General features: G+C 42.6%; 1 long non-coding RNA gene across 1 annotated transcript; it reads left to right on the top strand.

Moving 5' to 3' along the window:
- The first annotated feature begins 3,149 nt into the window (after positions 1–3,149).
- Positions 3,150–16,110, top strand: LOC117758475. Its single transcript, XR_004613295.1, has 3 exons — positions 3,150–3,160; positions 12,949–12,953; positions 15,573–16,110. It is a non-coding gene; the product is annotated as an uncharacterized LOC117758475 (long non-coding RNA).
- Positions 16,111–16,133: the final 23 nt, after the last annotated feature.

Raw genomic sequence — 16,133 nt, 5'->3', positions numbered from 1 at the left:
ATCTGCATCTGAAGCACAGGATGTGTTTATGCACGACAAAGTCAAATGAGGCACTTACAATCTCAAAAGCATGTTCTGGTGAAATTGCCTACGTTTACATATGTCCTCATGTACATACATTCACGTTGTTTAATATGCTGGTTATTTAAATGCAATCCATGCTGACATTTAACATCTACATATAAAACATATACATATCTATTTTATTGTCTCCATAAACACAAACATGTCAACAGTTATGAAATATTTAATGTTAAACCTGCAATCTTTATTTATTTATTTTTGTGCCATTTAGGGGAAGTAGAATCAAGCTTTGGTGGCGATCGACAAATGTGTCTGAAACCAGTTGGCTATTTACATATATCAGACCAAAAACTAAATTAACCTCACATTCCCTATTTGTTTAGCTGTGTTTTGTATTTCCCGAGGAAAATATCTGCCTCTTTAGCTGCTAAATACTTCACTGTACGTTCACTGGATATAATGACTCTGTACTGTTTGGTTCTGTGCAGTTGCCTTATAGAGATTTTTCTCTAAAAACAGATTTGTTTCAGCCAAAACGAAAAAACAATAAGCTTAAAAATGCTAAAAAGGTCCAGGAAGATTACTATTGGTGTAATTTATCAGCATGGATCAGAGCCTGTATATGAAGATAAACAGCACATCTCCACTTCCTCCCACCCTCTAGAATCAGCCCAAATATCCCAGATAGAGGATATCCCAGGGATAGACTTATTGGTTATTGTAGCATTATATAACAAATTAAAATCCAATAATATTTTAAGATATTTTATGGGCGTTTTTTTTGCCTTGGTTTTTACAGATAGGAAACTGAAGTCTCAGAGACTTGTTATATTCTTGTTCTTCTTCAGTTTGTCTTTGATGGTTGGCAACACTGGGGTCTAGAAAACTATCCTCTAGTGTGCAGCAGCCCTAATGCAGGCGATTAAAACCAAACCAAACTTATAAGAAACATATAAACATTTGAACAAACATCAGGGTGATATGAACTACCTTAGATGACATAAACCATCTTTGAGAAAAACTTTACTTCGATTTTGGGGTTTTATCCACGTATCATCCACTAACATGAAGTAGGTGGGGTTTATGATGGATGCTGCAGCCAGCCACCAGGGGGCGATCGAGATGCTTTGGCTTCACCTTTGGAGAGCTGTCATGTCGTCCATTTTTGTAGACGGTCTATGGCACAGATTCAAATGTCAAACCGGATGTTGCTGTACATAAGTCAATAACCGAGCATCCGCATACAATTAACAATTAGTCCAAACAATCCCAAACCCAAAGAATATCCTGGTAACTTTGAAATAAGATAAAGAAAAGCATTATATAATCAGTAAAATGAGCTTCAAGCCTTTCTGCCCATCATAGAAATTCTCAGCACACACAGTGAAGCGAAACTCAGCACACACACCCTGGGTGGGTGTATTTACTGAGCTTTATGTAGGTGGGAGTCAATCTGCTTCTCTGAAGCTTCTATTCCAATCCATTTAATATCAGCGGGGGCACGGAAAATGTGACACTGTGCTACTTCTAAAATTAAGGGATCATATTATAACAGCAGTAGATCTAAATGAAATGCGATCTATGTGTGGTATTTATGGTTATGAGTACATATTCATATTTATGTGTGTGTGTCCACATATCGGCGTGTGTGTGTGTGTGTGTGTGTGTGTTTTCAAACATCAACAGCCTCCTCAGCTCTACCCTCTGGCCCGTGTAGATGTGTGCACAGAGTCTGCTGGGATCCCATAGAGTCAAGCGAGCCAGACAGACCTCCACGCTGTTTGTCTGTCTGCCTGCTAATCCTCACACTTCCCATCCCTCCTACCAAGTTAGATATCAAGCAAATGAAATGAACACACATCCCCAGTTGATGGCTTTCCATCTGAAAGCACGGGGCATTAATGCGGGGCCCCTCTGCTCTCCTCCCACATGCCGAGGCTGAGGAGAGCGAGAGGAGGGAGAGGAGAGGGGAAAAAATGATCTCCCATGGGCCGCCACTCGAATGATAGATTTGTGGTGGAAGCACTTCATGCTGGGCAGAAGCATGAGGATACATTTCATCACTAAAGAAATCTGTCAAAGTGCTTTATACCCAAAAATATGTTCCCTGCTGCTTCTCAGATAATAGAAGAATTCCGTAAGGCCCGACTTCCATCTTGATAATGAAACATGAAAGACAACTCAAATGCAATTATTTGGTAATGACATAAGATAGTCTCCAGCAACACTGCGTTTATTCACTGACATATTGTGATGCTATAAAATGTATAATTTTACCTCCGCCAAGGAGTTTATGCTTTCACACTGTTGGGCCTTGGCAGAGGTTTGCACTGAGTGACATATAGGTTCAATGTTCATGACTGAAAATCAACACGAACCAAGCCGGAGATTGAGCACGGCGTCAGTACAGACAGGTGACAGAGTCAAGTTCAGCCACAATCCAGAACGTTAACTGACAGCAGCAGATCTCTATGCCGGACACATCATCTGATGGCTCAGCTGATCCCCCTCCAATTGGCAAAGCTCATATTGCGTGCTCTATCTGTGCTGCTTTCCCCTGCCTATACCTCTTCCTGTTCTCACTACAAGCCACTTTGCAACCACCCCCACCACAGCACCTCCTCTTCGTACTGAATCTGACCTAATCAATGTCATGTGCTGTCATTGATGCTGCTCTGGTCTGTGCCGGGGTCTTTTAGATACTGCTCTCCCTGCCTCACGGTCTACTAAGGCTCATGGAAGGGTAGGGAGGTGTGAGATCACCTCACCACGCTACCTGTAGCCATTACTCAAACAGATTCTAACATCTCTTGACGAGGGTTTACTATTGTCAACAAATGTCATGATGATACTTTTCTTCCTCGTTGTCTGTTTTTATACAAACACAACTTCCCTAAACCCTCAGAATGAATTAATCTGCAAGCTTTCCTGTTGGATATTAACAGCTTCACCATTTGAGCAAGAGCATGTGCCTTTACCTCTTTTGCAGCCTTTGCAGCTCTCAGCTGGAGAACAAATGGTGGTAAACCTTTCTGAGGCCATCAGGCTGAATGTTTTCTAATGCCCTTTCACAACCCTACGTATCTTCTGTTTCTGTAGGGGGGCGCTCTAGCCCACTATGACCTCAGGAAAATGTGTGAACAAGACTTATGATCCTCGTTGGTCCAGATTGTTCTTCTTCATTTTCTACAAGAACAAAAAGGTCAACTCCTTCTTGGCTGAGGTCTGAGCTGCTGCAGTTCACACCTCTGTCTTTTCTCTCCAACACATAGAAAATGCATCTCTTGTGTCTTTTGTGTATTTTGGCATGGAACATAAAGAACCTCCCCGAGAAGCTCAGAGCCAGCTGCTCATCTTTTACGGGGAAGGAGCTCATGGGCAAGACACTATACAAACAACAGCTCGTACAGCGGCTACGTGAAGGATTTCCACTGCCGCGGGGACCGAGTTCATGCCAAGAAAACGTCAGGTTTAGGGCCTCTGTTCAGTGCAGCTGTGATGGTACACATCTATGTAGCAGTGTGTTTGCCTGGTTCTGTAATTTGTTAGAAATATCTAATATTTGGGCTTTTCTGATGGTCCATGCTCAGTAGTGGCACTGCGGACATTAAGATGAACTCGTATAATACAGAATTAAGTTTTAACCTTTGCAACAAGCTGAGTTTGTGGATCCAGAGTGATGGTCAGGGTGGTGGTGGTGGTGGTGGGGAGGGTCCCAAGGTTAGAATTAGTTTTGGTTATTATTAATATTTATTTCCACCCACATACATACAGTATTAAACACATGGCTTGTGGCTGCAGTATTCTGCACGTGCTTATACAAGAAGGAATTTTTGCATTTGTGTATGTATCAGGTGCATGTACAGTGCCATACTTTTAAAGTATGTATCTTTTAATAGACTATATAAACTATATACAAAATATAATAAATACATGGGCGTGACACAATATGTGTAGTACAAGTTTTTCCAAATGCTTAGGAGCCCCTGACTCCTCCTTTTGTAAAAAAGCTACAACTAAAAGTTTGTATTCGATATTGAATGTTTGAGCAAAAGGCTTCAATCTATCGAATAATTCCAGAGGTCTGTCTGTCAGTCTGTCTGTGAAACGTATGTCTCCAGAGCTTTTTATCTTATCGGCTTCTTATCGGCTTCTTATCGGCATTTGTCGGATTTTTTAAATCACGACAAATGATTCTCCAGTTCGGGTACTCTGGACTGTGTTCAGTGTACCGAGTCGAGCTTCACTGAACTTTGGATAAACAGGTGAACAGCTCTTTGTGCAGTGGTGGAGCTTCAGGGTTCTGGGGATTGGCTTACTTGCCACGACTCAATTACTGCAGGTCACTTTTACAGATTCAGACAGAGAAGCTGCAACCACCGTCACCACAGACCAAGCAAACAGCCCATTCCAAACAGGCAGGTTTACAACAGGCACTGCACGGAAATGTGAGAGGAGTGAATTGATCCCATATGTTGTAAATATGATTAATTAGTCTTAACAGGAAATTAGTCACGTCTACTTGTTTATGATTGTAGAATTATACCGCAGCACATGGTGTTGATTGTATCACGGTTGTTTGGAGGATGTGTTGTGTACATTTCTCATGTTATGAAGCTGTGGGATTCAAAGCGGGAGAGAACAGTTCCCAGCTTCAGTGTTGAACAACACTCAGTCTGTTTCCATTAAAGACACTTCCTGGGGCATTAATAGATGAAAATTCCTAGATTGTATCAAAGCAATTATTTCAACACAGTACTTTTTTTTTTATGAAATCTTTTTTGTTTTGCATACAAATGAGTGTGAGATGCCTCAGGGCAGCTGGAAGACAAATATTGTTAATACAAAGACAGTGTGAGACCAAAACATAGGATTAGGCATGTTCAAAAAAAACAAAGTGTCTTCGATCGGGGAAACACTCAACGCCTTTATCTCAACCACTCCCGAGTTCGTATCAGTGCTCCTAATGTTCCGAAGGCCCTGAACACAGTGAGAAGAGTTAGGGTTTGAAAGAAAAGGAAAATGAAAGAGAGTGAGAGAGAGAGAGAGAGAGAGAGAGAGAGAGAGAGAGAGAGAGAGAGAAAGGCAACCCCCCCCCTCCTTCCCTCCCTCCCTCCCTCCCTCCCTCTATACCCTGATTAATTAGTTCCAAGTTATCCATGAAAGTAATACGCCGATAAGGCCAGGAACAAACAGAAGCCAATTACAAACTTTTCCCTGTGAGCGCCGACGCTCCTGAGCACCAGCAGCACCGGTGGAAAACATTTAAGGCCCGGCCTTTTGGGCTGATTGGACAGGTGTTGGGAGGGTGTTTGCAACCGCTCTCTTTGCCTGGCAGCACACAGCACGTCTTTTCATTACCGAGCCCAGGCACAGGGCCTCACCGAGCTGTTCTCATCGATGAATGGGAGATGAAACCTCACGGGAAAAAAGCCATCGACGACAATACTTGCGATGGAGGTAAAATCTTGGGTTCTGAGCTTTGCCTCGAGGACGTCCAAAAAAAGCCCCATAGAAAAACATGTGCACACACACACACAGTCATGTCTCCATGTCTTCAGAGGACATTATGTAGACTTTGACATTGATTTCCTGGAGACTTACTTTAACCCAGTTACTACTTCCCTAACCTGAACCTAAACCTTGACATAACCTATACCTAAACCTAATAAAATGTCTCCCCCTCTAAATGTGATTATTTTCGCTATGGGGATTTGCTTTTTGTCCCCATAAGGAAGAAAAGTCCCCATAATGTGACTCTGTGAACAGATTTAGGTCCCCACAACACAAGTAATACCTGGACCACACACACAGAAATGCACACACACAGGTTTGCACAGCTAGCCTTAGGAACCTAGATTGATCTCCATTCATTGCGTACAGCCTAAACAAAACCTTATCCCTAAACTCAACCAGCAAATTATGCTTTGCCTCATTAGGATCAGGCTTTGGTCCCCATGAGGTCTACTGGTCCTGATAAGGTCAAAGTTAGTGCTGAAAAAGGTCCCGAGGAGATAAGAAAAACAAATACCTACACACCCACATGTCTCACACCACTGTGTCTCTTTAGTGCATAGTTGTTTCGCTGTCCTCCTTCATGCTTTACATTGCCGGGTTCCTGCTGCTGCAACTTCATCAATACATATTGATTCCGCTGCCACCATTCTTCACAGACACCCTTTGACCCGGGATAAGAGTTTTTCTACAATAGGCCAAACAGCTGGATTTCTTTGCCCACACCATAATTAAGAATTGATTCGCTGCTGACTGGTCTGCTAATGCATTATGGTCGAAGCCACAGTAGCTTTCTGCAGATCCCTGCATATTCTGATTGTGTTAGGTTCCTCAGTGACAACAGGATCCAACAGTGTGTGTATATGTCCATTTAGAAAACCCTCCAATTATATGTTGAAGGAGACATATTGTGATTTTTCAGTTTTTCTTTCCTCGAGTATGTTGTTTGAGGCGGTTGACCAATCACAATGGTGGAGGCCAGTTGGCCAATAAAAGCCTTTATTAGCAGAGGTGCCTTAAACAGACAGAGGTATAATTATGAACCTCAATATGAGCATAAATATCCATTCTTGAAAAACACAATAATCAAGTGCAATCACCCAACCTCCATCCCGCCTCTTTCATTCATTTCCACGCTCTGTATTCTCTCTTCCTCCTGCAGTGTAGGTGTGTATCTTCCCTGGACATCACTCACACATGTCACAATGGGCCTTTTTCTTGATTCTCAGGAGGAGACGGAAGGATGTCGACAAGACCGATTTGCCACCAAAGTCGAGCCTCGTAAACTGAGCCCTGTCCTGGGGATGTCAACGAAAGCCTTCACACAGACTGGCTCACCATCGGAGGGGGGGCTGTCGTAGGGAGATAATTGACTGTCAATTAGAGACAAAGACAACAAGGAGAGTCAGCAGGCTGGCAGCAAATCACTACCTGCCTGTCAGGCAGACTGGTAGGCCGCCCTGGTCTTCTTCTTTCCCCTCACTCTTTATTTCTCAGTAACATACAGTTCCTTTGTCCAGACGAATCTCTCTCTTTCACTTTCTCACGTGTTGTCTCCTGCTGCTGACACTATTTACTCCACGTACAGCTCCACTGTGTTCTTCCTTTCAGGGGAATGATCGCTCCATTCACTGGGCCGAGACGTCTGAGTGAGCGGTCCCTGCTTTAAAGGTTTCCCCCCTGCCTCCTGCCAGATGTTGGCACTCACGTCTGGCTCTGCTCAAAGGCTAAACATCTCCCCGGTCACACGTGTATCGACTCGTGTAGGTAGCTAACCCCCTTTTATCTCGTCATTGTGAGATCTGAGTGTGCTCGCGGCACTGAAGCAGCATTTATCCCGGTAAGCTCTATTGAGTTGCTGGCCTTTGTCTGCGCTTAAAGCACAAACACAATGCGGTGACACAGTCAATAGCTTTAAGAGCTATTTAAATAAAAAACAGATTCAACTGTGACAAACCACTCACCAACCTACAGTACAGTGTGTCTCCTTGAAATGAAGTCACAGTAGAAATAACGTTCGGCGTTGCACACAAGGCAGCAAATTCCTCAAATTTGTGTGATGCGTGAACCACATTTCCTCTCGAATGCTGCGCTGCTGCTAATCAAAAAAATACAAAATAGAGAGCCTTAAGTGCAGTCTCCTGCAAACAATGAACTGGGGTAACTCTATGTTAATAAAAAGTGATAAATCTCAGGCCTGAAAGTAATCCAAGGAAACTCAGTGTTCTGCCTTGCCAGCTGAGGCTGAAATAATAGAGTTGGCCTCCTGAATCTTGCCAACATTACAGGGAAACTCGTATTTGAAAGAGGAAAATATGACTGAAGTGCAGAGGAACAGGAGACCGTTGGAGCGGTGGCTGCAGGGGACGTTACAATCGGGCCAATGTGTATTGTCAAAGATAAAGACAGTGTGGGTGTTTGGTACCTAATACCTCGATTCACACCTATATGCATTCTCAGTTCCAATTGATTCTGATGCATTTTAATTGGGGACATAAGCTGCATCCAAAAAAGCGCTCTTACTTTCTCCCAAAGAATCTCAGGCTTCATCCATACTACTACTGGAGTTTTCAAACTGTAAAAGTATTTGCTCACACAAGCGTTTCTGATCTGTATCAGTTTAAATCTTTGTACATACTAACACACCTGACTTCTCACTTTTACCTGCTTAAAACTACGGAGTAGCGTGGATGCCTGGCGTATCTGTAGCGGAGTTGTCTTTTTCAAATGATAACGTAGTAGTGTGGATGCAGCACGAATCACCTCCAAAATGCTGCATTATCTTTGCTTTCTCCCTCAGCTAATTGTGAGATAATAAAGAGTACAGCCCGACCCATTCCACAGATACTCCCTTCTCTCTCCAAGCAGTACCCAAGGTCAGGTTATAGATAAAGGGCCAACTAGCAGTACACTGTAGTGTCTACGCTCATGGACTTTCATATCTAATTCAGATGCCCAGACTGAGAGGCAACAACTCCAATTCTTTTGCGTATTACATCAGTGGCTAGACGTAAAGGTTAGGTATGCTTGCTTTCGTGGAGGTGCTTTTGAGATGGGTGACGCAAGACGAGGGAGATAATTTGGGATGCTGTGGGAGACATCTTCAGACTCGGGGGTTGACAATTGCTCATGTTACCCTGTTAACGTTGCCATTGTTTCATCCTGGGTCTCTGATGTACATGAACCCTTCGCTGTGAGACGTCAGCTGCTGCCTGAGTTCTCCTTTCACCAGCTTCCAGAAAACTTCCATCACACTAATGACAACGCAGCACTACGACGAATAATGCAGAGTAACAGAAAACCATGAGAGAATGAGAGAAAAGTGGATAAAAGTTTGTCCTAAGGACAATTTTACAAAATGAATGGGATAATGATTGTGATCTTAATTCTGAATAAGAAAATTGTGATTCTGGAATTGTGCAGCCCCGGTAGCATTACTCAAAATGTTAGTGTTTCTATGTTTCATGATGCCTATAGCTGCACACTGCTAAAAGCCTCATCTAAGACTCCCGCCGAGATGCAGTTAACTCAAGCGTGAGCCCACTAAAGACAGGGAGGTCCAGATGTCATTCATCTGAAACACTGCAATGTTTTACGAATCATTAATGTGCGAGTCGACTGTGTGGAGCTGCAGGAAGTGGACAGTTTTATCACTTGAGCACTTTGCACATCATCTTTTTGACGTCATTTTACAGAGAGATGAGAATATCCAGCACAGCCTCTCAAGTCATTAACTCCCACACCACAGTGACATTTAATGACTATATATACATGTGTGGGAAGATCTGCAAAAGTCATGCGAAAAAAAAGAAGAGGGAACTAAATAATTGACTTGTCTTCGCTCGGTCGGGGGTCATATTCGTGCAACCTTGGCATTGGAAAGTCAGTTTTGCCTTGTAGACATTCAATTGCTCTCGATTTACATGTGCAAATTGGTGCTATGCAGTCATAAAAGCAATGGATACACATCCTTCCCCTGCAGTGTATCACTGCTTGAGGCAAAAGGCTGTTTGCGAGTAGCAGCAGCTCTTCCATACCTACGAGGCCTAAGCCCCTTTAACTGCTGCGCTGATTCTTTTTTAATGTTTCCGTTAATGAAAAAGCATCTTAATCGGACTTGTCACACATTGAGTCCTGTGCGTCTGTCGCCCGCTCTCATGTCATTAAAAGCATTAATTTTGTCTAAATTAAGTCCTTTGCATCACCAGTGTGGGAAGAGAAAAGGGGCTTTTGAAGGCAGCTCCTCGGGACCAGCATCTGTCAGCAGACACCCACAGTACCACTCTGAGCACGTTGCTTTGAGACGTCCATTTTATTACATTTCATCCACACCCTGCTCCTCTTAGGCCTGAGGAAGATGGCTTTTGAATTTCACAGACAGTCGTGACTCTGCTTGGAGCATAAATGTTTATTAGGCTCATGCACACACACACACACACACAGCCAATATTGAGGAAAAAAGAGATTAGTTTTCACTTCTGCTAAAACATGAAGTGATGTGGTTTGGCCACAGGCAACAGATTTAAATGGCTGTGTTTTTTCTTGGCCGTGTGTGTGTGTGTGTGTGTGTGTGTGTGTGTGTGTGTGTGTTTGAACAGCAGTGTCAGAATATTAATCAGTTGTATTTCAGACATGAATCATCCCACAATATTTAAGTCTGTACTCACATCCTGTGGCATCTTTAGACTTATTGTTACTGTAACTGAGAAAGACAGTAAAAATTAAGCTGCAGGCAGCTGCTAGTTAACCTAACTTAGCATAGAAAATTGGACACATAAGGGAATATAAGTTGTATCAGTATCCAAATAAAAAAAAGATGTTATCACCTCTAAAACTGTCTAATTAACTTGTTATAGCCTGTCTTGTTTGAAACCTTTACAAAGCAGAACTGGAGCTTTTAAAACGTATGATATAAAAAGTGTCAGTGAGTTTTACGGCACTTGTAACATTGGACAAAAACGCGTTCACTATTTTTCCAGACTTGCCAAGCTAAAGAAATTGGCAGGCAGCAGTGCTTTCATATTTACAGATTTGAGGGTGGTCTCGATCTTCTTCAATCAAAAAGCATATATTCCTTTAAATATACAAAGGCGTCACAAACGCTCACTTCAAAACTTAAGCTGAAAACTCGTAATATGATTCTGCTATCCACACTGAGAACTGCTTTCTCGGCATTTTACTTCATATCGTCTTCCAACAGAAGATATTCCCCCCGGCCGCTCAGCAGCTTGCTTTGACCGGCTCTGAATAGCTATACATGCATAGATTCATCTGTACAGTCTCGTGTTTGCCCAACTCTGACTCCACTTTCCTTTGCTTGCTTTTGAGCTGATAAATAAATCTTTACATCTGTCTCTCTCCTGAGGGCTTCAAAACCCATGAATTTAGTTCCATCCCACCCCCTTCTTCCCCTCTCTTACAGACAAGAGCAGAAGCGAGATAAAAGCCGGAGTTATGTGAAAACATGAAATCCCCGGCTTTCATTGCATTTAAAAGTGCTTTCGTGGAAATGCAGAGCCTATAGAGGTGTGCAGAGTCATGGGTGCGGTGCGGCAGCCGTAGGATTCAGCTGTACTTTTATATAAAGCCAGGTTTTTCTCTGTATGAGAGGTTCTCATCCAGAGCCGCATTATTCACCGGCTCTTCAACAGCCCACATAAAGAAAGTGCTGCTGCAAGGTAAACATTGATCCGAATACTTGTGCAAATAAAACGGCACATGTGCTCATGAGACTGCCACAAGTTCATTTCTGTGCAGGCAAAAGTTGACTCTCATGATAAACAAGCTTTCATATTATTTCTTCTGATGCCTAAAAATCAAACTTACAGGTTTTAAAAAGCATCACCAGCTCCAGACAGGTTCGATATTCACGTATGTGCTGCCAAACAAACAACTGAGGACCTCTGATGCACATCACTCCTCCGGATATTTCCAGCTGTACGTCTCATGAATAGATGACAAACACAGCACTGTCTTCTCATCAGTATTATTCAGCAGGGACACTATTTCCTTCTCTCCATCGAGGTTTGCTAATTGAAAGAGATAAGCGAAAGCCCACATATCCACAAAGAATATCCTGTTTAAATACAGACACTGGATAGGGAGGAAGAGGTGAATAGGTCCACAGCAGCGTTCAGTTTGGAGATGGAAAAGTTTTAAACTCAAAAGTTTTCATGACCGTGAATGATTTGTTATCTATAGTTGTAGCCTCGGCGACTGCTATGGAAACGGAGCCAGTGAGACCCTTTAGATAATGTAACATCCGCATGTGTGTCCACTTCCCTCAGCTCGTTTTCCAGTTGCCTTTTAAGCCCTTTTTCCACTGGTCAACAACTGACTTACACCCACGGACATCTGGCTTCTGTCTGCAGTATGAATGTGAATGCGCTAATTTGGCAAGACAGCGAGGTAAGAGTTTGTGACGTTAAACATGACGCACTGGGGGAGAAAAAAATGGGGAGTCAATCACGTATCCTCGCTTATTTTGGTGTAAAAGAGGTTTTACAAATTTATATCTCAGTTCTGCCAGGGGGGTTTCTGTGTGGAGTCTGCGTAGGTCTTCTCCGAGCACTCCGGCTTCCCGCGGCTTCCTCTGGGTGAGGTTAGTTGGAGATCTACATAAACAGATCTGGATTGCCCGCAGGTGGGAGTGTGAATGTGAATTATCTGCCTTTGTATGTTGGCCTGTCCAGGGTGCACTCCGCCTCGCACCAAATGTCAGCTATGATTGGCTCCAGCTCCTGCTGCAGCCCTCAAAGAATATAAGAGGCAGAGTTCATGGAAGGATGCTCAAAATCAGCACCTGCTTTCACAAAGCCTGTTTATCTGAGGTTACAGTCTGTCCAAAAACCTTTTTAATGTCCAAAGCAGTTCTATTGAAAATAATTGTTCTTATTATTATTTTTAAACGTAATCCTACGCCTCCCCACATCAAATAGGTTAAGCAAGTATGAATATTTTGAAAAACAATCTGCATTGTGTCTATAGCTGTATGGAAATATCACAGGGGGTGACCCCGGTGGGAGGACGCTGCTCGCTTGCGTTGCATTTTATATTTTCCTCGGCTTTCTCGCCGCTTTGAAATCCTCTAAGGATGCCTCGGAAGTAGTTTATCTCACGGAACAAAACATCAAAAACAGTTGAAAGGAGTTGAAAACCTCTGGATTACCCTGTATTACAGCCCTGTGCCTTTTTCCTCTGGCCAACCTCACCTCCATTGGGAAAAAAAATTGTTTTGTTTACAGCATTCATAATAGTGGTGGCTAAGAAAATAATCGGACTCTGAAAACCATCAGTGACGCACATACCTGTAATTGAACCACAAACTGTAGCACAGTGTGGAACCTATTTTTTTTGCCTAATCCATGTGTGAACAACGTAACTGAAAGCTGCAACTCCCCTGACTTGCAGTTTTCGTCATGTGTGGGCAAAGTGTGAGAGCTCGTGAAGTGGACGTTTCCAGGGTATTGCACCATACTTGAGTGAAATACAATAACCATTCTCAGGAACTGCACTTGCAGAGAAAGACTGCACTGTAGAGGGTTGCAGCTTCCAGTTACAAACACGAAGCGAGCAGAGAAAACCAGACTAATTTCTCTCCTGAGATCCTTTTTGGCATGATCCGCTTACACAGGCGAGAAATGGTTGTTGAAATCATGAAAAGCTGACTCACCGACAGATAATTGAGAGAGTCAGACACTCGAGTCACATCGAAAAAGAAAACAACTCCAATCTCAAACGATTGAAAGCTTGTGATTATATTTGCAACTTTATATATTTTCCTAAAGCATTTACAAATTACCTTTAAAGAGAGCGCACAACAAATCAGACATCACCAGAGGACGAGCAAAATATTTTCCTGCTCACTGTCTTGTTTGCTCAGGCTAACACACAGAATGAACGCTGGAAAACACACCAGTCTTCTTTTGATCTATAGTGCTAATGAATTCGATCTGCCTGTGTCTGTGTGAGTGTGTGTGCCTGTGTGTGTGTGTGTGTGTGTGTGTTGAGCAGCACTTGTTTAGCATATCCTGGTGAGAAGGAAAAGTGGAGCATGCTCTTTGTTTTGTCTTGTAGGAGCATTTTCAGCCCTGATGACTAGGCAAGCATCCCATTATTTATTGTGCTGCAGCGTGTTCACTGACAAAGACATCAGCGAGTGACTCACTTCTTACTCACGTCAGTAATGAGACCTCTTCCCCAGCCGCTGCTGCTGCAGACGCACCCACTGCTGATGCATGTGCACCAGCAGCGATGTTAAACCCACAACAGCTCAGGGTGAGCTCTGACGCAGCAGGATTCATGTGCACGGGTGTAGTTCCTTCATGGGCTGAGCTGACTTCTTTGGTTTGGATTAAACTGGAACCAATTCAACTAGAGGAAAAACACATTGTGATGGGATTGAAAATATATCCACCATTGTATTACACTATTAATGGAAATATTATAGAAACAAGCAATAGCCTAAACTGCTTATAACTAGTTAGCGGTTAAAATAATTCGCAAAAAGTAATGTATACATTTTAAATAGGCCAGTTCATCCAGTACACAGCACTTTGTCGGTGGTGTCCGTCAGAGGGCACCTGAGCAGTTTTGTTGAAGCCGTTTGGTTTCTTAGACAACAAAGGTTTGGAATCGCAGATATATAATAAGATACATAACAGACAATCACAACACAGTGAAACATAATTGCTGCTGTTAGACTGCGAATATCACTTTGGCTCGAAGGCACTGTAATGTCAGTATGCCCTGTTCTTGTTCGTGAGCGAGAAATGTTTAGTTGAGTGCAGCTCCGCATTTACAAGCTCAATAACCACGACGGTTACACCACAAAGAGAGAAGCGTGTTTTCCAGCACAAGGCACCGAGAACACTGCAACTATAAACTCCAGAGCTCCTCCTCTGTCTGTTTCTGGCAAAAAAACCACCTACACACCATGACTCAGTCTGTGTTTGCTTTTTGTTTTAAGGACAACTCGAGCATCTCAATTACGCAGACAGTTCTCTCGGGTTGCGGAGGATTTGTGTTTTTTGGGAGATATGAATCTGAATATTGAGCTTTAGGTTATTGACTCACAGAGGAAAACAGTTTTGCGTTTTAGAAAGGCCATCCTTCCTTTCTGATTTATTTGTCATTACATTTGAACATGTCTTTATTTGCACTATGTACATGTTGCCTTCACACAAGATTGAAAAAAAAAAAATCCCAAAACATATATGTAATTAAAAAAAAAGTTAAATTTGGCTAAAGTGCACGACACAAATAAAGCACTATCACCCTGGCATTGAGGAATGCATGAAGCAAATGGGTTTTTTTTTGCGCGTGGATTTGCACACCAGCTCATCACAATGAGAAGGAAATAACAACTGCATTGAAACCAACGTACTGTTGTAACACACTGAACAACACCGGGTTGCCAAAGAAGCCAGATAGAAACACATCATTTTTAATGACACGCTACATAACACAAAGCATGTTCATCATCATCATCATCATCATCATCGTCATCATCGTCATCAGCAATAAAGGTTTCTCCAAGATATGAAAGCAAACATTTCTTTATAGTTACAGTGATGGTCGTGACGTGTGCATACACTGAACTGGAATCAGTCGATTGTGAGTTACCGCTGGGACGTGTGTTCAGACATATTCAGTGAAATGACCGGGGGGGGGTCTTCAGATGACCAGAAACTCAATGAGATGAATCTGAGGGCTCCAACTAAATACCCGTTTCATCAGTTTGTTAGATACTTAGCAGGATTAAGTAAAAACTACTGGACGGATTATAATGAAACTTGTTGGAAGGATGTGGCATGACTCAAGGACGAAGACATCAAATGTTGGTGCCGATCCGGATAGAGGATCGGCACAAATTTAAATTGGTTTCATTTCTAAGAGGAAAATTCTTGGATCTTGAATGTTTAGGGGACTAGTGAATTTAAATGTGGTTTCATAAGGGGACTGTTGGGCCTTGGTGGAGGTATGCTCCTTACTGGATACCATTCTAGCTATGGTTTTTATCTGACTGCTCCAAGTAAGTATTAGCTGCAGGTTTATTAAAAGCAAAGCACAGCGGGAACTTCCCCAATGTAGTCAATATTCAATCTTCATTAGCAGGGAACCGGCTTGCATGTTTATTTTTAAATGTTCACAGAGCCGAGGATGTATAAATGGATTATTTACTCGCAGGCTCTGACAGAACCCGGTGACGGCAAAAGTGGCTTATTAGTGAAATTAATGTGGTTGTGCTATTTTAAGGGCAATGCTCCAGAGTGTACACGTTCCTTCAGAAAAAGCCATTACAGGGGAACTAATTGTGCACCATAAATGTCAGGTATGACTAATGCAGGAAGTGTGCAGGGAAAACTAAGTGCGTAGTGTCACCTCATGAGGGTTTACTGTTTGAACTAGCATCTGCCAGGTGTAAAATCTACAGTGTCGAAAAAAAAGCCAATCAAATGCTCGGTCATTAATAAGCCCTTCATACAAGCATAATCAGTGGGTTTCAACTCGAGTAAGAATCCTTGAAACTGTTTTCACAACTCATCAAACATCTCAATGCTTCATCAACATGAATTACTCTGCGTAACAGCTGA

This window comes from Hippoglossus hippoglossus, chromosome 24 (genome assembly GCF_009819705.1).
Source record: "Hippoglossus hippoglossus isolate fHipHip1 chromosome 24, fHipHip1.pri, whole genome shotgun sequence".
NCBI classification, from domain to species: Eukaryota; Metazoa; Chordata; class Actinopteri; order Pleuronectiformes; family Pleuronectidae; genus Hippoglossus; species Hippoglossus hippoglossus.
This window is presented reverse-complemented; position numbering and strand designations above follow the sequence as displayed.